The sequence below is a fragment of the Mustela nigripes genome, chromosome 17 (genome assembly GCF_022355385.1).
Source record: "Mustela nigripes isolate SB6536 chromosome 17, MUSNIG.SB6536, whole genome shotgun sequence".
NCBI classification, from domain to species: Eukaryota; Metazoa; Chordata; class Mammalia; order Carnivora; family Mustelidae; genus Mustela; species Mustela nigripes.
This window is the reverse complement of record NC_081573.1, coordinates 13200593-13223711: the sequence shown is the minus strand read 5'-3', so window position 1 is coordinate 13223711 and position 23119 is coordinate 13200593.

Below are 23119 nucleotides of genomic sequence, written 5' to 3'. Positions count from 1 at the left end.
TGGGGCAGACCTAGGGGTGCCTAGGTGGCTCAGTGGGTTAAAGCCTCTGCCTTTGGCTCAGGTCATGATCCCAGGATCCTGGGATCAAGCCCCACATTGGGCTCTCTGCTCAGCAGGGAGCTTGCTCCCCCATCTCTCTCTGCCTGCCTCTCTGCCTACTTGTGATCTCTGTCAAATAAATAATAAATAAAATCTTAAAAAAAAAAATGGGCAGACCTAGGATCTGATCTTGACTCTTGCCACTTACTAGGCGCTTTATCTTTTTTTTTTTTTAACATTTTATTTATTTATTTGACAGAGATCACAAATAGGCAGAGAGGCAGGAGGCGGGGCGGGGTGGGGGTGGGAAGCAAGCTCCCCACTAAACAGAGAGCACGATGCGGGGCTCAATCTCAGGACCCTGGGATCATGACCTGAGCAGAAGGCAGAGGCTTAACCCGCTGAGCCACCCAGGCACTTCTGTGTGTTATCTTAGTGAATCAAGAAGCTTCTGAGCCAGTTTCCTCTCTGAGGATAATCCCTAATATGTCATATGGCTACTGTGTTAGCAAGAGGCAAAACAGATGGAGAGACCAAAGAGTGAGCCTAATAAGCTTGTTAATATTATTATGTATAATAATATTATAACACTCTAATATGTTATTTGTATTATTTGCTGTTATTCTCTCTCTCTCTCCATCTGTGGATCCAACAGTGACATCTTCACTTGGAATATCTAATAGGCATCTCAAATATAAAAACCTAACTCCAGGGACACCTGGGGGCTCATTGATTAAGCATCTGACTCTTGATTTTGATTCAGGTCATGATCTCAGGATTGTGAGATCAAGCCCTGTGTCGGGCCCATGCTGGGCATGAAGCCTGCTTAAGATTCTTTCTTTCCCTCTACCGCCCCAACCCACAAGTACTCTCACTCTCTCTCAAAATAAAATAAAACCTAACTCCAGATTCCCTACCCAAAACCTGCTCCTCCCAGGCTCCCCTTCTCAGGAAATGGCAAACCCCATCTTCCCAGCTGCTCAGTCACTTTGTTATCCAACGCCCCAATCTGTCAACAAATTCTGTTGGTCCTACTTTCAGAATATACCCAGAACCTCTCTTCTCCCTACTCTGCTACCCCCACCTTATTCTAGCCACCCTCCTCTTCAGCCTAGACTAATGCAGTGGCTCCTCACTGGGCTCCCTGCCCTATCTCCACATCCTTAGTTTCCTCCCACAGAAAACCCCTTTGAACACCTGAATTAGGTCATATCCCTCCTGTGCTCTGAAACTTCTCGTGGCTCTTCCTGCAGAGTGCAAGCCGGAGTCCTCGCTGTGGCCCAAGGACCTGCACCATCTGCTTCCTGCTTTCCCTGTGACCTTATCTCCTTATTCCCTCTGACTCCAACCACAGGAGTCTCTTAGTTGTTTCTCAAATGCTAGTTGTGCTCCCACCTCAGGGCCTTTGCACTAGCTGTTCCCTCAACTTGGAATTCTCTTCCCTCTGATGTCCCTATGGCTCATTCTTTCTCTTCTGCCCACATGCCATCTTAAGAGAAAGGCCTTCCCTTCCACCTTGTATTCCATAGAGAGTACTGAGCCCCCTTCCCCTCCTTCATCGCCCTTTTTGGCCATATATATACATACCACATCATTTACTTATTTACTATCTGGCTCCCCGCTGGCCTCTCAGCTCCATGAGGGCAGCGACCTCATTTACTACTGAATCCCCAGCACCTCAAACAGTGTTGAGCCCACTGCTGGTGGGGATGAGTGATCATAAGTGGGAGACATGGACACAGAGAAGGGATGTGATTTTAGACATAATCGGTGGAGGTGGCAATGGACTGTCAGGCAGGCTTGCATCAGAATCTGGGCTCACCTGTTTATCTGCCCTGAGTCCTTGAGCAAGGGACTTAGTTTCCAGATCTGTAAAATGGGGGCACAAACCTGTACCTCCCAGCATTGATGTTGAAAGGAGTAAAAGACACACCAAACATCCAACACTCCCTACCCAGAGTGCTGTAGTCCCCCCCCCCTTCCCTGAAGCCCTTAGGTAGGCACTGATAGCCATAGATAGACCCCCAAATCCAGGCCTTCATGCTCCCCTGTTCAGGCTTTCTCTCACACTCCCTGAGTCTCTTGCATTTGAGTACATGGGCAGCAGGGGGAGGTGCCAGCTAACTGGGGTGGGGAGGACAGTTACTATAGGGTATCCATACAGGGGCAGCTGCACAGTATGGACAAGAGCTGGAGAGGGCAGCTCTGCATCCCAGGGAAAGGACCCAGTCACAGCCACAGCGCAAATGCTCTGCCCCAGAAGGCACAGTCCCAGGCAGGAGGCATGAAAGGGTCCTTACCAAAGGTCTGATGGTAACGCAGGCAAGTCTTGAAGAACCTCCTTAGCTCCTTTCTGGAGGTGCAGGATGACTGTGCCACTGGCCTGGGCTCCACAAGGCAGCACGCCCTGCTTCTGGTGAGCTGCCTGGTGGGGAGATGGTGCCTCATCTCCCAAAGAAACTGGTCACTTCAAACACCTTCCCTAGTGCCCGCTCTGTGCTGGGACAGCTCTCAGCTAGGTGGGCAAAGTAAGAACCTGCACAACATCCCTTTTGCTTTTTCTGTGACCTTGTCTCCTCCTCAGTTCCTTTATTCCCTGGGGCTTCCCTCCTCAGGGAGTGAGGGGGCCCGGTGGTCAGGCATTCGGATTTGAGTCACCCAGCAGCTGTCATTCAACAGCTAAATGATGTCTATGAACTTTCCTGTCCTCTCATCTGCAAAACGGGACCACCGGTTACCTCCCTCATCCAGTTGTTGGGCCGGAATGTGGCCAAGTGAACCGCCTAGCATGGGTTCTCAGCAGACACCAATTCAAAGTCAAGTCATGGAGGCGAGGCACTACCAACAGCTCATCAGGGCAGAACTTCTGTGTGGACAGAGTCATCCCCGAAAATCCCTTCCATTGCCCATAAATCTGAAAATACGATGATTTTCGTGGACCACACTGGAGACCCAAACACCCCCTAAGTGCTCCTCTCTGCTGTGTCTTCGACTAACCATCAGAGGAAGCCACCAGCCTATGCCCCGGGGGCTGGCTGAACGGGAAGGCATGGTGCTTACCTCTTAGTGCTTACCTCCTAGCCCCACGAGGCCGACGGAGGGCCCATTTCCACCACTGGCACCACACTCTGGCTTGCCCTAGGGGCCTGGCAAAGAGATGAAGGTGGCTGCAACGTTCCCTGTTTGGGCCGGGAGAGCCTTCTTGGATTCGAGGAATCCAGAGTTGTGGGATCTTCGTCTGTCTGCCTCCACTCTTCTGTCAGAGGCCAGAATAAAACCCAAACCCCAGACCTAGAGAATCTGTTTTCCCTCCTAAGGAAAGGAGGGTCTCCCTGCCACAGGGATTTGAGGAAAGGCCAGAGGTCACCTCCCCCAGGACCGCCCTTTCTAGGGACTAGCAGAATAGTTTCCCACCCCAGTTAGGAGACACAGAGTGGAGCCAGGCCAAGCCACGGGGCTCCGAGGGGCCAAGGTAAGCACACCGACTGGATTTATCCACACTTGGGTGCTGTTCAGAGAACAAGACACCCCCCCACCCCCACCCCCGCTACATGCAGACAGCGCTCAGACACCAGCCTTCTCCACATTCTTTATTTGCAGCTTCAACTGCTCCTCCCTCTTTCAGCCTCATAGAAGGGGACCCCCAGCAGAGAAGAGGCACAGGGCCTAGCTCCACAAGGTCCAAACACGCAGCTGGCAGATGGAGTCTTGCAAAAAGGAGTCCCAAGTTCAAGAAGGCTAGGATGGGGGTGGCCCTCAAGAGGGCCCACCAGAAGCTCCAAAGTCCAAGGTGGTGGCTGTGCTGTCAGGGAGCAGCCCCTAGGAAGAACCCCCACATCTTCAAGGCAGCAACGACTGGAAAGAAAGCGCACGTGCGTGCATACACACACACACACACACACACACACACACACTCACACACACCACCCTGGGCGGCATCCCCAGCTTTGCCTCCTGGGACTCCTGCTGAGCTGGGTGACTCTGGTCCTAGGGTCAGTGACACCATCTGAGCTTTGTCCCTCCAGCCTCAAGGTGACAGCTGGTCCCTGGTGCTGCCTCACAGTCCCACCTCTGATCAGCAGACCAGAACAGCCAATCCCCTGCACTGGGTTCCTTCCGCTGAAATATGCAGAGCAGTCTGTCTCCCTGGCTGGGCCTGACTGAATGATGCTCACAGAGCATCTCAGAGCCTAAGGCTGGACTTCTGACCCCACGAGCCCCAGGCTGTCCCATGGTAATGGATGGCCCCCACCTTCCTCACAGAGCTCGGGCCACAAGGTCGAGGTCGTCCTGGATTCCCCTCCCCCTACAACATCCACATACATCCTGCACCTGTCCCTGACCCACCCCCTCCCCACTGCCGTCCTAGTCCAGCCCACTGTCGTGTCTCGTCCCCTCTGACCCATTTTGAGCAGGCACATCGGATCCTGTCATCCTCCCTCACCCACCTGTCCCTTGGCTTCCCAGTGCCCTGGGAATAAAACTCAAAACCCTATCTGGGGCCTTACCCAGCACTGGTGGCACCACCTGCCTGTCCCCAACCTCACCTCCTCTTTGCACTCGGTCTGGGTCACACTGGCCACCTCTCCAATCCCTCCAATAAAGCACACTGGTTCCCACCTCTGGGCCTTGTCTTTGCAGCTCTGTTCTGAAACCCAACTGGGAGGGGCCCTGCAACATAACCACAGTCCTGAGAAATCTGTGGGAGTCTCCTCTTTCAAGGGAGCATATGGCTCATTGACACGGACATGGAATGATTCTAGGGTCCCTCTAGTTAGAGAAAAAGATAGGAGCACCTGGTGGGCTCTGTGCATTAAGTATCTGATTCTTGGTTGCAGCTGGGTCATGGTTTCATGAGTGGTGGGATGGAACGTCCTCGTCCTGCTGCATGCTCTGTGGGGAGTCTCCACGGAGATTCTCTCACTCTGCCCCTACCCCAAGTCATGCGCACCCCACAACCCTGCCTTTGCAACGAAACAACCATGTTCAGAATGGAAGCACTAGCCCAGTCTCCCAATGAGTTGACTTTCTCAGGACTAAGACACAAGTTTGGATTCAGGCAACGGGAAATCTCCACTGGCTACACCAGAGAGCTGGTCAGCCAGAGGCTTCCATTCATCCTTTAGAAAGAAGAGGAACCATGTCTGGCCTTAGATATTTCTCCACCCTTCAAGCCAGTGACTAGTGATAGCAGTCATTCAGGGGAAGCAGTGGTGGATTACTCTCTGTGGAAGCTCCTGTGTTTGCAACTGGGCCTTTGGTCAATATTCCCTGAATATGCTCAGAAAAAGGCCTCACCAGGAGTGGCAGAATACTCTGCCTGCCCTCACCATCTGCTCTTCCAAATGGAAGCATCAGAGGGAGTCAAAGAATAGAGCCAGCTGACCACCCATTCCAGTCCTTCCTCCATGCAGCCAAGCAGCATGCAGTCACAAGCAGGAGCCCAAGATTCCTTGGCAGTATCTGACCCTGACTGCTCTCTCTGAGCACAGGACCACAAGGGAAACTTGCCACAGACCAATGAGGGCTGGCTGTGTGAATGCCAGCTCCATATCCCAGGAGTGGAAGCCAAGGGAAGGTTCGAAATTCAGCAAGCTTGGGAGAAGCTACAGGAGGGCCAATGTGGTCCATTCCAATGGGAATGAAATCAATCTGACAATTGTATTAACTCTGTTTCCCTCTGCTACGGAAATCTGACCATCTGTCTCTGAGAACCTCCAGCCCAGTCTCTACTGCCATATGACAATCCGCTATCCCTTCCCATGTCCACGTCTTTCTGAGACTGGATTGTAGCGGATCCTGGGGCCCAACTTAATGTACAGGCCCAAGGTCTCAGCCGGACTCCCAGGTTGACTGAGACACAGGATTCGAATGGCCTCAGGCCTAAAGCTAGTATGCAATGAGAAACATACCAAGGGCCAGATTTCTTCAGTACAGAGGAGCATGTGATGATGTCGAAAAGGAAGGGACTAGCAAGCACACTTTCCTAGCAAGCTCCCCATATCAGGGATAAGAATCAGCTGTGGGCTTGGGCAAAGGGAACTCCAGTGGCTACACCTGGGAGCCCTGTCAACAAGCGGCCTGGGTCCTTTCTGCCAAAAGACAATGAATGCTTCTGGGCCTTGGCTCCTTTTCCTGTCCTTCCCATACTGACTACCATTACTGGCTAAGGGAGAGCTGGGGTGCTTTGGGGGGCGACTTCAAGTGTTTGGAACTGGGACTCAGTGCACTCTACCAGGCAAGGGCTCTTTCGGAGCACACCCTGCCATGCAGCATTCTGGGCAGGTGTGAACAACCTCTTCTTTCTCATGAAGGCATGTCAGTCAGCCTGGGGAAGGAGACAGCCTGGCTATGCATAAGCAGGCTGACACCAGCCACCCAAGAAGGAAGCAGAACTCTGTGTTTGTGTGTGTGTGTGTGTGTGTGTGTGTGTGTGAGAGAGAGAGAGAGAGATTCTTTGTGTGGTCAGTGTTGTTTCAGCGTGGTTTGTATCTGACAGGTGTTCTGACTGTTGAGGTGGTTGTGTGTTTTCCATAGTTGTGTTTCATTAGTGATTGTATATCTATGTTAGAGGTGTGTTGAGTGCATGCAGTTCACGAGTCTGATGGATATGGTGTGTGTCTTGTGTGTTTTACGTGGCGTTGGTGTGTGATTGAGATGTGTTTCGTATAGTGGATATTTGATGTTTCTCCAGTGCCTATGGGTGGGGGGTAGGTGGTGTGTATTCATGATATCCATGCACTGTGTTAGTGGGGTATGTGTTGTGTGTGGGTTGTGTTCTTTTCTTCTGGTGTGTGTGCAGTGTAGATTACGGTGAACTAGGTGTGCTGATTTGGGGTATCTATGGTATGTGCATGGTGTGTGTGTGGGGGGTGCCCATTAATGTGGTCTCTGTGTGGTATACTTGTGGGAAATGCCTGGTGTGCGTGGTGAATTGCGGTGTGTGTATGGTGTTTGTGTAGTATAGGCATGGCTTGCTTCTGGGTGGGCTAAGTTGTGAGCTTCTGGTATAGAAGTGGTGTGTGTTGTGATGTGACCGCTGCATATGAAGTGTATGCACGTAATTTATGCTGTCTGTGCAGTGTGCATTGATCCATGTAACAGATGGCCTTGTGTGTTGGTTTTGACATGGGTTCACTATGTGTGTTTGGCATATGTCTGGGATGTGTGTGATGAATATAAGGAATTCCTGTGGTCCATGTGTAGTGATGTGAGGTGTGGATGAGGGGTAGAGTTGTGGTATGTAGGCAGTGGATGTGTGGATCGTGGGTGCTGCAAGTGCCGTGATTCCTTGGTTGCCTGTGGAAGTGGGTGAGGGGAGTAGGTAACTTGACTGCCCATAGTGGAATGGAGTGTCTTGGTGGTGTGGTGGTGCGTTTGTGTTTTGTATGGGTGGTGTGTGCAGGAGATATGTGTTCTGGGTGGAATAGGTGTAGTGATTGTGGAGCATAGGGTCGTGTGTGTGATCTCACCCATGTGGGTAGGTGTGTGTGTGTGTTCTCTATGTTGTGTGTGTCATGTATATCTGGTTTGTGATGGACATGCACAAGACAGGACAAGGACAAGTGGTATGAATCGGTTGGATGTGTGTTAAACAAGTGATATCAGTGTGGGGTGTGTGCGGGTGTTTTTGCTGGGCATAGTTTGGATGGCATGAGGTGTGTGTTGGCACTGTAGGGATGGTGTGTGCTGGAGGTGTCATGTGCCAGTAAGGGAGGTGTCTGCTTTCCTTCCAGTGTGTATGTGAGTGTGTGTGTCCTCTAAGTGTTGTGTGTAGTGTTCATGAGTTTTTACGGTCTATGTGTGGGTGTGGTATATGGTTGGATCCTGTGCCTGGGGGCCTTACCTGTGTTGGTGTTGTAGGTATGGCGTGTATGTAGGTATGTGTGTTCCATTTCTGGAATTTTTTGGTGCATGATTGGTGTCGTGGGATGTATTGTGTGTCCTGTGTGTGTCCTGCCTCTGTAGTGGTGTGTTGCATGGGTGATGTCTGCCTGTGTGCGTGTGGCATATTTCGTTTTTGTGGAGTGCATGCCTGTAGGCTTTGGGTAGGTGTTTGGCCATGTGTCCATGTGACAAACGTGCTGTGTGTGTGAGGTGTACCTGTGATGTGTTTGTGAGGTCCAGGCAAGGAGAGTGTCTCGTCCATGAGGTAGGAGTGTGGTGTCTGTCGTGCATGTGAGTTTTGGTAGGATATGGACTGTGTGTGCCTTCAATGAGTTTGCGTATAACATCGCTGTTCCATGCAGGTGATCTATATGTGTAGATAGTAAGGGGCATTTTTGGGGTGACTCTGTTGCATTGGAGGTTGATGAAATGGGTGTGAATGTCTGCAGTGCATGGTTTTGGATGGGCGTGTGGCATGTATTGTGTGTTTTGCACGTATTGTGTGCACGCGCTATGTGTGTGTGTGTATTTGTTAGTGTTGTGAACTTGGGGATTGTTTGCTATGTTTCCCTGCTAAGCTTGTGCTCCGTTTGTCCTGTGAGAGTCTTGGGTGTGGCCCTTGTGCACTGTGGGTTGCATCGGGGCACTGCGTGTGGTGATGGGATGGTTATACGGATTTGTGTGTGTGTGGTGTAGGTTTGCTGTGTGTGGTGTATATGTCTTCTGTGTGACGAGTGAGGGCTGTGTCTATGTGTGAGTTCTCTGTGGGGGTTGTGTGTGTAGGGTGTATGCCTGTATGGGTGGGCTCTCTTTGTAGCCTATGGGTGTAGGTTGTATGTGTGCTGTATGTGTGATCTCTTGGTGTGGTGTCGGCAGACGATGGGTTGTGGATGGTGTGTGTGTGTAGTTGGTGCTGTGGCATGTGATGGAGTGTGTCAGTGTACAGGGACTTCACAGGGCTTGCAGTGTGTGCCTTGCTATGTGTTCTATACAGTGTAGTCACTGAGAGTGGGCATGTGTGGGTGATTGTATGGCTAATCATTGGTGCACTAAGCACTGGACCTTAAGCAGAGCCAGCACTGGGTTGGAGGACCATCGTTTGGTGGGGTGATATCAGACACCAATTTTGGTGGCTGATCTCAGAACAAAAGCGAGGATTCATCAAAATCTGGGAAGATTCTGTGAGAGTAAGAGCTCCATGACCCCTGAATGTGAGCCAAGACACAGTTTGAAATATGGAAGGTTACGGGTGTGCCTTTTATGGGGATCTTCACAGATAGTGAACCAAACAGAAAATTCAACCAGGGAAGGAGACATCTAAGTTTGATTCCCCTTGCCCCAGGAATGAGGCCACCTCTCATCAAAACTGCTCTTTTGTCCTAAACACCAATGTTTCCTGCTGAGCCTCTTCAGACACCGGAAGTTTCTGGATGTGCCAGGTGTTCTGAAACCCAATTGGGAGGGGACTGCGCTGCAACATAACTACAGTCCTGAGAAGTCTGTGGGAGTCTCCTATATCAAGGCAGCATATGGCTCATTGACACAGCCATGGAATGATTCGTAGGTCCCCTCTAGTTAGAGAAAAAGAAAAAAAGATAGGAGCACTTGGTGGGCTCTGTGCGTTAAAGTATCTGACTCTTGGTTGGACCCGAGGTCATGATTTCATGGGTGGTCAGAGGGAACGTCCTTGTCCTGCTGCTTGCTCTGTAGGGTATCTCCCCGATGATTCTCTGACTCTGCTCCTCCCTCATGTCGTGCTCTCTCATGAACACTCTTTTTCTAAGGAATGAATGATGTTCAGAATGCAAGCACTTGCCTAGTCTCCTGAAGAGTTGGCTTTCTCAGGACTAAGACACAAGTCTGGATTAAGGCAACGGGAAATCTCCACTGGCTACAACAGAGAGATGGTCAGCCAGAGCCTCCTTGTTCTATCTTCTTTCCCAACTGGGAAGACACTGCCATGAATGAGTGTCTGACTGAAGAAGTTTCACTGAACCCAGACATTTATATGGTCACCAGTATGGACGTCCAACACTAGGGCCCTGTACAGGACGCTTCATGTTTTCAACAGTCAGTTCCATCAGCATTCACCTTTCCACAGGCTCAACTCTGTCTCTAGTCCGTCCTAAAGCTCACTTCCCTCACGACGTTTGAAGCATTTTCAACAGAGTTAGAATGTGTAGATGACCACAGGTAGTGCTCTGCCAACATGGGTTTCAGACACCTAAGAGCCTTGCCTGCACTTTACTCACAGTATCCAAAAGGCCCAGAGTCCGTCCTTGTTCTATCTTCTTTCCCCAACTGGTAAGACACTGCCACAATGGTTGTATGCCTCAAGGAGTTTAACTGAACACAGACCTTCCTACCATCACCAGTATGGACTTATGAAACTAGGGCCTTGTACGCGACACTTCAATGTTTTCAACACAGTCAGTTTGAACAGCTTCCAGCTTTAGACAGCCTCAACCTTGTTGTGAGCCCATCCTAAGGAATAATTCCCACGTCTTCGACAGAGGTAGACAGTGTGGATGACACAGGTCTTGCTCAGCCAAATAGCTTTTGAAGCCTAAGAGTTGTAGCATGCACTTCACTCACAGTATCCAACCCTCCCTGGGTCCGTCCTTGTTCTATCTTCTTTCCTCAACTGGGAAGACACTGCACAAATGGGTGTCTGACTGATGGAGTTTCCCCTGAACATAGAGCTTCCTATGGTCTCCAGTATGGATGTCCGAGACTAGGGCCCAGTACACAACACTGCATGTTTTTACCACTGTCACTTCCAATAGCTAACATCTTTTGACAGCCTCTATCCTGTCATGAGTCCGTCCTAAAGCACACATCCCTCACGACATTTGAAGCATTTTCGACAGAGGTAGACAGTGTGGATGACCACAGGTCGTGCTCTGCCAATATAAGTTTTGGACACCTAAGAGTCATAGCCTGCACTTCACTCACATTTTCCAACCTGCCCAAAGTCCGACCTTGTTCTATCTTCTTTCCTCAACTTGGAATACATTGTCAATAATGGGTGTCTGCCTGAAGGAGTTTCCCTATACACATACCTTCTTATGGTACCGGAATGGACGTCTAAGACTAGGGCCCTGTACACATCTCTTCATGTATTCAACACATTAAGTTCCATCAGTTTCTACCTTTCGACAGCCTCAACCCTATCACGAGCCTGTCCTAAAGCACACTTCCCTCATGATGTTTGAAGTGTTTTCGACAGAGGTAGACAGTGTGGATAATCACAGGTCTTGCTCTGCCAATATACGTTTCGGACACCTAAGAGCCATAGCCTGCACTTCACTGACAGTTTCCACCCTGCCCAGAGTCCATACTTGTTCTACCTTCTTTCCTCAACTGGGAAGTGACTGCCACAAATGGGTGTCCACCTGAAGGAGTTTCCCTGAACACAGACCTTCCTATGGTCACCAGCATGGATATCCGAGACGAGGCATGCACATGACTATTCATGTTTTCAACACACTCAGTTCCAACAGCTTCCACCTTTCGACAACCTCAACCCTGTCACGAGTCTGTCCTAAAGCACACTTCCTTCATGACGTTTGAAGTGTTTTCAAAAGAGGTAGACAGTGTGTATGACCACAGGTTGTGCTTCGCCAATATATGTTTTGGACGCCTGAGAGCCATAGCCTGCACTTCACTCACAGTATCGAACCTGCCCAGTGTCCATTCTTGTTCTATCTTTTTTCCTCACCTGGGAAGACACTGCCACGAATTGGTGTCCGCATGCAGGAATTTCCCTGAACACAAACCTTCCTATGGTCACCGGTATGGACATTCGAGACTGGGGCCCTGTACGTGACTCTTCATATTTTCAATGCAGTCAGTTCTAACAGCTTCCACCTTTCAACAGCCTCAACGCTGTTGTGAGTCCATCCAAAAGCACACTTCCCTCATGACATTTGAAGCTTTTTCGACAGAAGTAGACAGAGTGGAGACCACAGGTCGTGCTCTGCCAATATATGATTTAGACGCCTAAGAGCCGTAGTCTACACATCACTGACAGTATCCAACTGCCCAGATTCCATCCTTGTTCTATCTACTTTCCTCAACTGGGAAGACACTGCCACAAATAGATCTTACTGATGGAGTTTCCCTTAACACAGACCTTCCTATGGAATTTGGTATGGACGTCCGAGACTAGGGCCCTGTACGCGACTGCATGTTTTCAACACAGTCAATTCCAACAGCATCTACCTTTTGACAGCCTCAAGCCTGTCGCAAGTCTGTCCTAAAGCATAATTCCCTGAAGATGTGTGAAGCGTTTTCGACAGAGGTAGACAGTGTGGATTACCACAGGTGGTGCACTGCCAATATACGATTTCAACGCCTAAGACCAGTAGCCTGCACTTCAATCACATTATCCAACCTGCCCAGAGTCCGACTTTGTTCTATCTACTTTCCTCAACTGGGAAGACACTGCCACCAATGGGTGTCCACCTGAAGGCGTTTCCCTGAACACAGTCCTTCCTATGGTCACCGGTATGGATGTCTGAGACTGGGGCCCTGTACGTGACTCTTTATGTTTTCAACACAGTTCCAACAGCTTCCACCTTTCGACAGCCTCACATTGTCATGAGTCCTTCCTAAAGAACACTTTCCTCACGACGTTTGAAGAGTTTTCGAAAGAGGTAGACAGTGTGTATGACTACAAGTCGTGCTCTGCCAATATACGATTTCAATACCTAACGGCCGTAGACTAAAACTCACTCACAGTATACAATCTGCCCAGAGTCCTTCCTTGTTCTATCTTCTTTCTTCAACTGGGAAGACACTGCCACGAATGGGGGTCCGCCTGAAGGAATTTGCCAGAACACAGACCTTCCCATGGTCCCCAGTATGGACGTCTGAGACTAGGTCCCTTTACACGACTCTTCATGTTTCAACAATCAGTTCTAACAGCTTCCACCATTGGACAGCCTCAACGCTTTCATAAGTCCGTCCTAGGGCACACTTCCCTGATGACGACTGAAGCATTTTCGACAGAGGTAGACAGTGTGGATGACCACAGGTCATGCTCTGCCAATATACGTTTTGGACGCCTAAGAGCTGTAGCCTGTACTTTACTCACAGTTTCCAACCTGCCCAGAGTCCTTCCTTGTTCTATCTTCTTTCCTCAACTGGGAAGACCCTGCCACAAATGGGTGTCTGAATAGAGGAGTTTTCCTGCACACAGACCTTTTCATAGTCACCGGTATGGAAGTCCCAGACTGGGGCTCTGTACGTGACACTTCATGTTTTCCACTCAGTCAGTTCAAACAGCTTCCAACTTTCCACAGCCTCCACCCTGTCGCGATCCATCCTAAAGCACACTTCCCTCACGAAGTTTGAAGCGCTTTCAACTGAGGTTGTCAGTGTGGTTGTCCACAGGTCGTGTGCCCTGCCAATATACGTTTAGGACCCCTAAGAGCCATAGCCTGTACTTCTCTCACAGTATCAAACCTGCACAGAGTCCATCCTTGTTCTATCTTCTTTCCTCTACTGAGAAGACACTGCCATGAATGGGTGTCCGCCTGAAGGAATTTCCTTGAACAGAGACCAATCGATGCTCACTGGTAAGGTCCCTGTATGCAACTCTTCTTTTTTTCAACACAGACAGGTTCAACGGCTTCCAACGTTCCACAGCCTCAACCCTGTGGCGAGTCCGTCCTAAAGCACACTTGCCTCAAGACGTTTGAAGTGTTTTCAACTGAGTTAGACAGTGTGGTTGAGCACAGGTCGTGCTCTGCCACTATACATTTTGGACCCCTGTGAGCTGTAGCCTGCACTTCACTCACAGTATCCAACCTGCACATAGTCCGTCCTTGTTCTATCATCTTTCCTCAACTGAGAAGACACTGCCATGGATGGGTTGTCCACCTGAAGGAGTTTCACTGAAAAAACCTTCCTATGGTAACCAGTAAGGGCCTTGTACACGACACTTCATGTTTTCAACACACAGTCACTTCCAACAGCTTCCAAATTTCCACAGTCTCAACCATGTCGCTAGTCCATCCTAAAGCACACTTCCCTCATGACGTTTGAAGTGTTTTCATTGAGTTAAACAGTGTACATGAACACAGATCATGCTCTGTATACGTTTTGTACCCCAACGACCCGTAGCCTGCACTTCACTCACAGTATCCAACTGGCACAGAGTCCGTCGTTGTTCTATCTTCTTTCCTCAACTGGGAAGACACTGCCACAAATTGGTGTCCTCATGAAGGAGTTTCCCTGAACACAGACCTTCCTATGGTTACCAGTATACATGTTGGAGACCAGGGCCCTGTACATGCCTATGCAAGCTTTCCACACAGTCAGTTCCAACAGCTTCTACATTTCAACAGACTCAGCCCTGGAGCAAGTCCCTCCGAAAGCACACTTCCCTCTCCAGGTTTGAAACCTTTTCGACACAGAGAGACAGTGTGGATGACCACTGGTCATGCCCTTCCAATATGTGTTTTGGATGTCTAAGAGCAGTAGCCTGCCCTTCACTCACAGTAACCAATCTGCCCATAGTCCATCCTTGTTCTATTATCTTTCCTCAACTGGGAAGACACTGCCTCGAATGGGTATCTGAATGGAGGAGTTTTCCTGAACACAGACATTTTCATGGTCACCGGTATGGAAGTCCCAGACTGGGGCTCTGTACGTGATTCTTCATGTTTTCAAATCAATCAGTTCCAACAGCTTCCAACTTTCCACAGCCTCCACCCTGTCGTGAAAAACATCCTAAAGCACACTCTGTGAGCCAGAAATAAACAGAGAAAATGAGATTCCCCTGCCAGGTGCTCCCTGCAGGGAAACTCAGGAACCTTAGCACCCACTCTACATCGCTGACAGTTGCATTAGTGTGACTTTTGGGCTCCACTGGGATGAGAGAAAACACAGGGTGTTTGGGGTGAAAGAGAAATTTTACCTCCCATGCTGGCATGGATGTGCCATTGTGCCCCATGGGCCTGCTGTTTTCTCTGAATGCTGATATCCTGGGACAAGAGGCAGGACTGACTCAGACGCTGATTTCCAAACTTCAGGTCTCGTGGAGCCAGAGCGAAGAAGGGTTGTCAGGTGTGGTAAGTAGGCGCCTCCCACCTAAAGTCTACGCACCTGCTCTGATTCCTGGGAGAAGGAGAGATACGTGCTTGTTTCTTAAGTGGTCATTCACTTCCTTCTCAAGCCGGCCAATGCCCTTGTCCTTTTTGGAGAAGGAAAAAGACTCTTCCAAACAGACACTCAACTCCTCAGTTCCAAAGGCACCATGAGTTAGGTTTGGTTCCCCCCATCTCCAGACCCCCACCAGGAGGACCCTCCTGAACCATCCTGACAGCAGATTACCAGCAAACCTGGGGCAACTGGGCACAATGCTGAGTGGGGGCCCGGCTCCAGGGTTGTTACTACCACTCTTAAACCTGGGGAAACAGAGTCTTCAGTTCAACACTCCATTCTGTAAAAACGAGCTGCAGTGCCTCACGTTTCAGGGTCTCTCACCCAGCACCTCACCACTGCCCTCAGAGCCAGCAGGCTGCACAGACTCCTGGTATGTTTCCCATGGCAGCTCGCTGCTGCCTCCAGTGGTGGCAAGCAGCATTGCCATGCCTTCAGAGGTCTCTCATTCCACAGCTCACCACGCCCTCAAGTGGCATGAATCGGCACTGCCGGGCCTTCCACAGACTCTTTTTTTTTTTTTTTTTTTTAAGATTTATTTATTTGACAGAGAGAAATCACAAGTAGACAGAGAGAGAGAGAGAGAGGGAAGCAGGCTCCCTGCTGAGCAGAGAGCCCAATGCGGGACTCGATCCCAGAACCCTGAGATCATGACCTGAGCCGAAGGCAGCGGCTTAATCCACTGAGCCACCCAGGCGCCCCTTCCACAGACTCTTAATGCACCTTACAAACCCTCCACAGGTCTGTCCCACTGGCACTTTCCCTCCAGATTGGGAACTCTAGGCCACACCCTGCCACCCAGGAGGAAACCGTGCCATCATTCCAAGCTATGCAGAACCCTAGGAATGGAACAACCCATATGCCTCCCTGAGGACACCCCCAACCTCAATGGCCCCCCCAGTCACAAACTCACTGCCTGATGTGCTTCCTGACCACTGTGCTGGACTCAGTCCCCAGGGTTCTCCCCTCAGTAGCGGGAAATAGGGCCTGGATACCCCTAAGCCCTAACCCAAACCCTAGTTTGTGTTTTCAGGCTTCTGTGCCCAGAGACCTGGCCCACAAGCCCTCCAGACTGGGAATCCCTGAGCCACACCTAAGGACTCTGCCTGCCAGGAGGAAACCCTTCGGTTCGGAGCTGCCCAGAACCCTCAGACCGCAAGAGACCCACATGCATTCCTGAGGCTACCCTCACCGCAGACTGCCCATACGTCAAAAAAAAACCAAAGCTTGAAGTGCTGCTTGACCCCCATTTTCGACTCAGCCCATTAGGGAACCCACTTCAGCGCTGGGATATTGGGTCTGCCATGCCCCTAAGCCCTAACGCTAACCCTACGTTGGCTTTTCTGGCTTTCGTACCCAGAGAACTGGCCCCCAAGTCCTCCAAGTTGGGGACACCTGAGCCACACCCCAGGACTCTGGCTGCCACCCAGGAGGAAACCGTGCCCATCTAAGCTGCGCAAAACCCTCAGAACATGAGAAACTTGCATGCCCCCCTAAAGCCACCCCAACCATCAGCAGCCCCCAGCCATAAAGCCGGATTCTGCCACAGTGCTGGAGAAATGCCCTCAATTCATCCATGAGAGGAGCCAGCCTCAGTACTGGCAGATTGGGCCTATAATGCCCCTAGGCCCTAACCCTTACCCTAGGTCAATTGTACAGGCTTCTGTGCCCAGAGTGCAGGCTCCCAAGACCACCAGATTGGGGATGCCTGAGATTCACACAGGCACTCCGCCACCCACCTAGGGAGAAATGGTGCCATTTGGAGCTGCACAGAAATCTCAGAGCGGGAGAAACATGCATACCCCTGGAGGGCAATCCCAGCATCTGTGCCCCCACAGACCCAAACCCCCAAGACTCTGACCTGCCACCTGATGCCAGCCCTCTACTCAGCCCTTTGGGGAACCCTCCTCAGCTCTGGGAGATCAGGCCTGCCATGCCCTAGGCCCTAACCTTCACCCTACCTTGGGTTTTCAGACTTCCATCATCAGAGCCTGGCTGACAAACCCTCGACACTGGGGACTCTGTAGCAACACCACAGGACTTCTGCCTGCCCTCTAGAAGGAAAAGAAGTCTTAAGAAGATGCCCAAAACCCACAGATTATGAGAAACCTGCACAAACCCTGAGACCACCCTCATCTATGGAGGCCATCCCTGGATAGTAATACACATTCCTACACTCAGCTTGAGACCTGACCTCTAGTCAGCCACCCAGGTAGCTGGCCCCAGAGCCAGTAGATCAGACCTGCCATACCCCTATGCCCTAATCCTAACCCTACCTTGGGTTATCAGGCATCTGTCCCTAGCGGCCTGGTCTCAAATCCCTCCATACGGGGGACCCATGAGCCACAAAACAGAACTCCTTCTGCCCCCACAGAAGGAAACCTTGCTATTTGGAGCCATGTAAAACCCTCAGAGTAGAGGAAACCTGCATGGCCCCTGAGGCGACCCTCACATTCAGACGCTGCCAAAGGACACATACTCGCATTGAGACCCTCAGCCTGAGCCCTGTTTTCAACTCAGGCCCCTGGTTAGCGTGCTACAGAGCCAACAGATGAGGCCCGCCATGACCCTAAGCCCTAATTGTAACCTTAGGTTGGATTTTCCGGCATCCATATCCAGAGCCCTGCTCTCAAATCCCTCCAGATGTGGAATCCATGAGCCATAAAAGAGGACTTCTCCTGTCCCCCAGAATGAAACCTTGCTATTTGGAGCTGTGCAACATCCATAGAGCAGGAGAAACCTCCATAGCCCAATGAGGCCACCCTCTCATTCAACAGCCCTCAGAAACACAAACTACAAACTGAGCAACTGCATGACACTCGCCCTAACTGCACATCCCAGGGCGCTCGCGTCAGCTAACCCTGCCATGCTCTAGGCCCTAACCCTAACCCTAGCTTGGGTTTTCAGACTTCCTTCCCCAGCATCTGGGCCCAAAAGCCCTCTAGACTGGGGACTCCAGAGCTACAACATAGGATCTGCCTGCCCTCCAGAATGAAACCGTGCCCTATGGATCTGCACTAAATGCCCAGATTAGGAGAAACCTGCATGGCCCCTGAGGCAGCTCTGGACACTACTGCGCAGTCTGACACAGCCTGAGCCCCACCCATGAAATCAACCCCTTTAGAAGCTCACAAGAGAGTCTGCAGATTAGGTCTGCAATGCCCCAAGCCCCAATCCTAAACCTCAGTTGGGTTTCAGGCATTGATACCCAGAGCCCTGCTCTTAAATCCCTCCATATAGGGGACCCCTGAGCCACACAACAGGATTCCTCCTGTCCCTAGAAGGAAAGCTTGCTATTTGGAGCTGCATAAAACCCCCAGAGCAGGAGAGACACCATGAGGCCAGCCCCACATTCAGTGACCCTCAGGGACCCAAACTCTAGCCTGAGCGACTGTCTGACAATTACCCTAACTTAAGATCCCGGGGAACTTGCCTCAATGTCTGCAGAATGGGCATGCCGTGCCCTAGGCCTATCCCTCACCCTAGCCTGGATTTTCAGACTTCCGTCCCCAGAGTCCTGGCCCACAAGCCCTCCAAACTGGGGACTCTGGATCCACACCACAGGACTCTGCCTACCCTCTAGAAGGAAACTGTGCCCTATGGAGCTTCACAAAACCCTAGATTAGAAATCTGCATGACCCCTGAGGCCACGCCCATTTACGGAGGCCGTCAAGGCTGTCAGTAAAACACATTCTGACACTCAGCTTGAGACCAGACTTCCAGTCAGCTACCCAGATAGCTGGCAACAAAGCCAGCAGATGGGACCTGCCATGCCCCTAAGCCCTAAACCTAACCTTAATTTGGGTTTTCAGGCCCCTGTCCCTAAAGGCCTGATCTCGAATCCCTCCATATAGGGGACCCTTGAACCACAAAACAGAACTTCTCCTGCCCCTAGGAGGAAAACTTGTTATTTAGAGCTGTGTAAAAATGTCAGAGTAGGAGAAACATTCATGGCCCCTAAGGCCACCCCACTTTCATAGGACGCCATGGACACAACCCCTCATTATGAACCTCAGCCTGAGCCATTTTTTAACCTAGCACCTTGAGTATCTCGCCCCAGAACCAGAAGATCAGGCCCGCCATGCCCCTAGGCCCTAATCGTAACCCTATGCTGGGTTTTCTGGCATCCATACCCAGAACCCTGCTCTAGAATCCCTCCATATGGGGGACCCCTGAGACATAAAACAGGACTATTCCTGTCCCCTGAAGGAAACATTGTTATTTGGAACTGCACAAAACCCCCAGAGGGGGAAAAATATCCATGGCCTCATGAGGCCACCCTCACATTCCGTGGCCCTATGGACACAAACTCAAGCCTGAGAGACCTCCTTACACTTGCCCTAACTGCAGATCCCAGGGGATTCACCTCAGCATCTGCAGATCCGGCCTGCCATGCCTAAGCCCTAGGTTGGGTTTTCAGATTTCCGTCCCCAGAGTCCTGGCCCACCAGCCCCCCAGACTAGGGACTCTTGAGCCTCATCACAGAACTTGGCAATCCTCCATGTTAGGGTCCGTAATCAAAGGAGCGAGATTGATCCAAAGCGAAGGTCAAGCAAAGTTTTATTTCGCGCCAAGCATCGAGAATCAAATTGACCGGTCAGCGCCCTCTCTTGCAAAGAGGGGACCCCTCCCAGCCTCACAGACTAACTTTTATAGAGGTAGTTTAGCCGGGCTATACACAGGTGGTCAATGAGATTGCAATACACAGAGAAAACTGCACAGTCATGCTGAGCCTGCCACACACAGGAAAAATAAAAATAAAAACCTGCTAGGTAACACACGGGTGGCCAATTGAATTTCAATGTACCCTAGTAGATATATGTGCGCCCCACTGATTGGATGTCTTCACCTGGCCTGACCTGCCCTTGTATCTAGGCTTTGCAAGTAAGTTCCTCTGGGAGGGGCAGGGTCAATCTAAGTTTACTGCATAGGGTCAATCTAAGTTCACTACATAAACACAAAATGACTCCCTCTGGCCAACCAGGCCCTTACACTCCAGAAGGAAACTGTGCCCTATAGAGCTGCCCAAAACACCCAGATTAAGAGAAACCTGCATGGCTTCCAAAGGACACCCCCATTTACTGAGGCCATCGCTGGACAGTAATATACATTCTGACACTCAGCTTGAGCCCTCACCTCCACTCAAGCCTTCCAGGTAGCTGGCCCCAGGGCCAGCAGATCGGACCTACCATATCCCTAGGCCCTAACCCTAACCCTAGCGTTGGTTTCCAGACATCTATCCATAGAGGCCTGGTCTCGAATCCCTCCATATGGTGGACCCCTGAGCCACAAAACAGAACTCCTCCTGCCCCTCGAGAAGAAAACCTTGCTATTTAGAGCTCTGAAAAACCTCAGAGTAGGAGAACCTGCATGGCCCCTGAGGCCTCCCCCACTTTCAGAGGTTGCCCTGGACACACACACGCATTGTGACCCTCAGCCTAAACCTGTTTTCAACTCGGGCCCTTGGGGAGCTTGCCCCAGAGTCAGCAGCCTGTCAAGTCCCTGCACCCTATTCCTAATCCTAGGTTGGGTTTCCGGCATCCATACCCAGAGCCCTGCTCTCGAATCCCTCCATATGGAGGACCCCTGAGCCATAAAGTAGGACTCCTCCTGTCCCCCAAAATAAAATCTTGCTATTTGGAGCTGCACAAATCCCCCAGTGGGAGAAACATGCATGGGGCCATGAGGCCAGCCCCACATTCAGCAGACCTAATGGACAAGAACTCTAGCCTGAGCAACCGCTGGACACTCGCCCTAACTGCAGATCCCAGGGAGCTCATCTCAAAGTCTGCAGATTGGGTCTGTCAGGCCCTAGGCCCTAAACCTAATCCTAGTTTGGGTTTCAGACTTCTGTCCCCACAGGCCTGGCCCAAAAGCCCTCCAGATTGGGGCTCTGAAGCCACACCACAGAACTCTGCCTGCCCTCCAGAAGGAAACCATGCCCTTTGGACCTGTAAAAAAAAAAAAAAAAAAAAACAAATTAAGGGAAACCTGGAAGCTTCCGATGCCACCTGCATTTAAGGAGGCCACCCCTGGACAGTGATACACATTCTGGCACTCAGCTTGAGCCCTGATCTCCAGTCAGCCACCCAGGTAACTGGCCCCAGAGCCTGCCATGCCACTAGGCCTTAAACCTAACCCAAATTTGGGATTTCAGGCATCTGTGCCTCGAGGCCTAGTCTTGAATCCCTCCATTTGGGGACCCTGAGCATAAAACAGAACTCTTCCTGCCCGCCAGAAGGAAACCATGCTATTTCGAGCTGTGTAAAAACCTCAGAGTAGGAGAAAATTGCATGGCCTCTGAGGCCACCCCCACTTCCATAGGCCACCCTGGCCACAACCCCGCATTTTGACAGTCAGCCTGAGCCCTGTTTTCAACTCAGCCCCCTGGGTAGCTCGTCCCAGAGCCAGGAGATTGGGCCTGCCATGCCCCTAGGCCCTAAGCCTAACCCTCAGTTGGGTTTTCAGACATCCATATCCAGAGCCCTGCTCTTAAATTCCTCCATATACGGGACTCCTGAGCCATAAAACAGGACTCCTCCTGTCCTCCAGAAGGAGCGCTTGCTATTTGCAGTTGCGCAAAACCCTCAGAGTGGGAGAAAGCCTCCATGGCCAAATGAGGCCACCCTCACATTCGGCAGTCCTCACAGAAACAAATTTCAGCCTGAGCAACTGCTTGACACTTGCCCTATTTGAGATCCTGGGACCTCATCTCAGCTTCTGCAGATCGGGCCAGCAATGCCCTAGGCCCTAATTATAACCCTAGCTTGGGTTTCAGCCTTCCGTCCCCAGAGTCCTGACCCACAAACCCTCTAGATTGGGATCTCCAGAGCCACACCACAGGTCTTTGCCTGCCCTCCAGAAGGAAAGTGTGTCCTATGGAACTGCACAAAATCCCCAATTTAGGAGAAACATGCACGGCTCCCGAGGCCTCCCCCATTTAAGGAGGTCATCCCTAGACAGTGATACACATTCTGACACTCACCTTGAGCCCCAACCTCCAGTCAGCCACCCAGGTATCTGGCCCCAGAGCCAGCAGATTGGACCTGCCATGCCCCTATACCATAATCCTAACCCTAGCTTGTGTTTTCAGGCATCTGTCCCCAAGGCCTGGTCTTGAATCCCTCCATATGGGTGATCTCTGAGCCACATAAAGAACTAATCCACCCCCCAGAAGTAACCGTTGTTATTTGGAGCTGTGTCAAACCCTCAAAGTAGGAGAAACCTGCATGGTCCCTAAGGCCACACCCACTTTCGGAGGCTGCCTTGGACACAAACCCACATTGTGATCCTCATCATAAAATCCATTTTCAACTCATCCCCCAGGGTAGCTCACCCCAGAGACAGCAGATCGGGACTGCCATGACCCTAGGCCCTAATCCTAACCCTAGGTTGCATTTTCCAGCATCCATACATAGACACCTCCTCTCAAATCCCTCCATGTGGGTGACCCCAGAGCCATAAAACAGGACTCCTCCTGTCCCCCAGAAGGAAAGCGTGCTATTTGGAGCTGAGCAAAACCCCCAGAGCGGGAGAAACATCTATGGCCCCATAAGGCCAGCAACACATTCAGCGGCCCTCATGGACACAAACTCCAGCCTGAGCGACCACCTGACACTTGCCGTAACTGCAGATTTCATGGGGCTCACTCAGCATCTGCAGATCAGGCTTGCCATCTCCAAGGCCATAACCCTAACCTTTGCTTGGGTGTTCTGACTTCCATCCCCAGAGTCCTAGGCTACAAACCCTGTAGGCTGGGACTCCATTGCCACACCACTGGACTCTGCCTGCCCTCCAGAAGGAAACCATGCCCTATGGAGCTGAATAAATCCCCAGTTTAGGAGAAACTGCACTACCCTCGATGCCACACCGCTTTCGTAGGTTGCCCTTAACTTAATGCACAATCTGTCACACAGCCTGAGCCCCGACCTCCAGTTATCCACCCATGTAGCTGGCCCCAGAGCCAGCAGATATGGCCTGCAATGCCCCTAGGCCTTAATCCTAAACCTAGGTTGGGTATTCA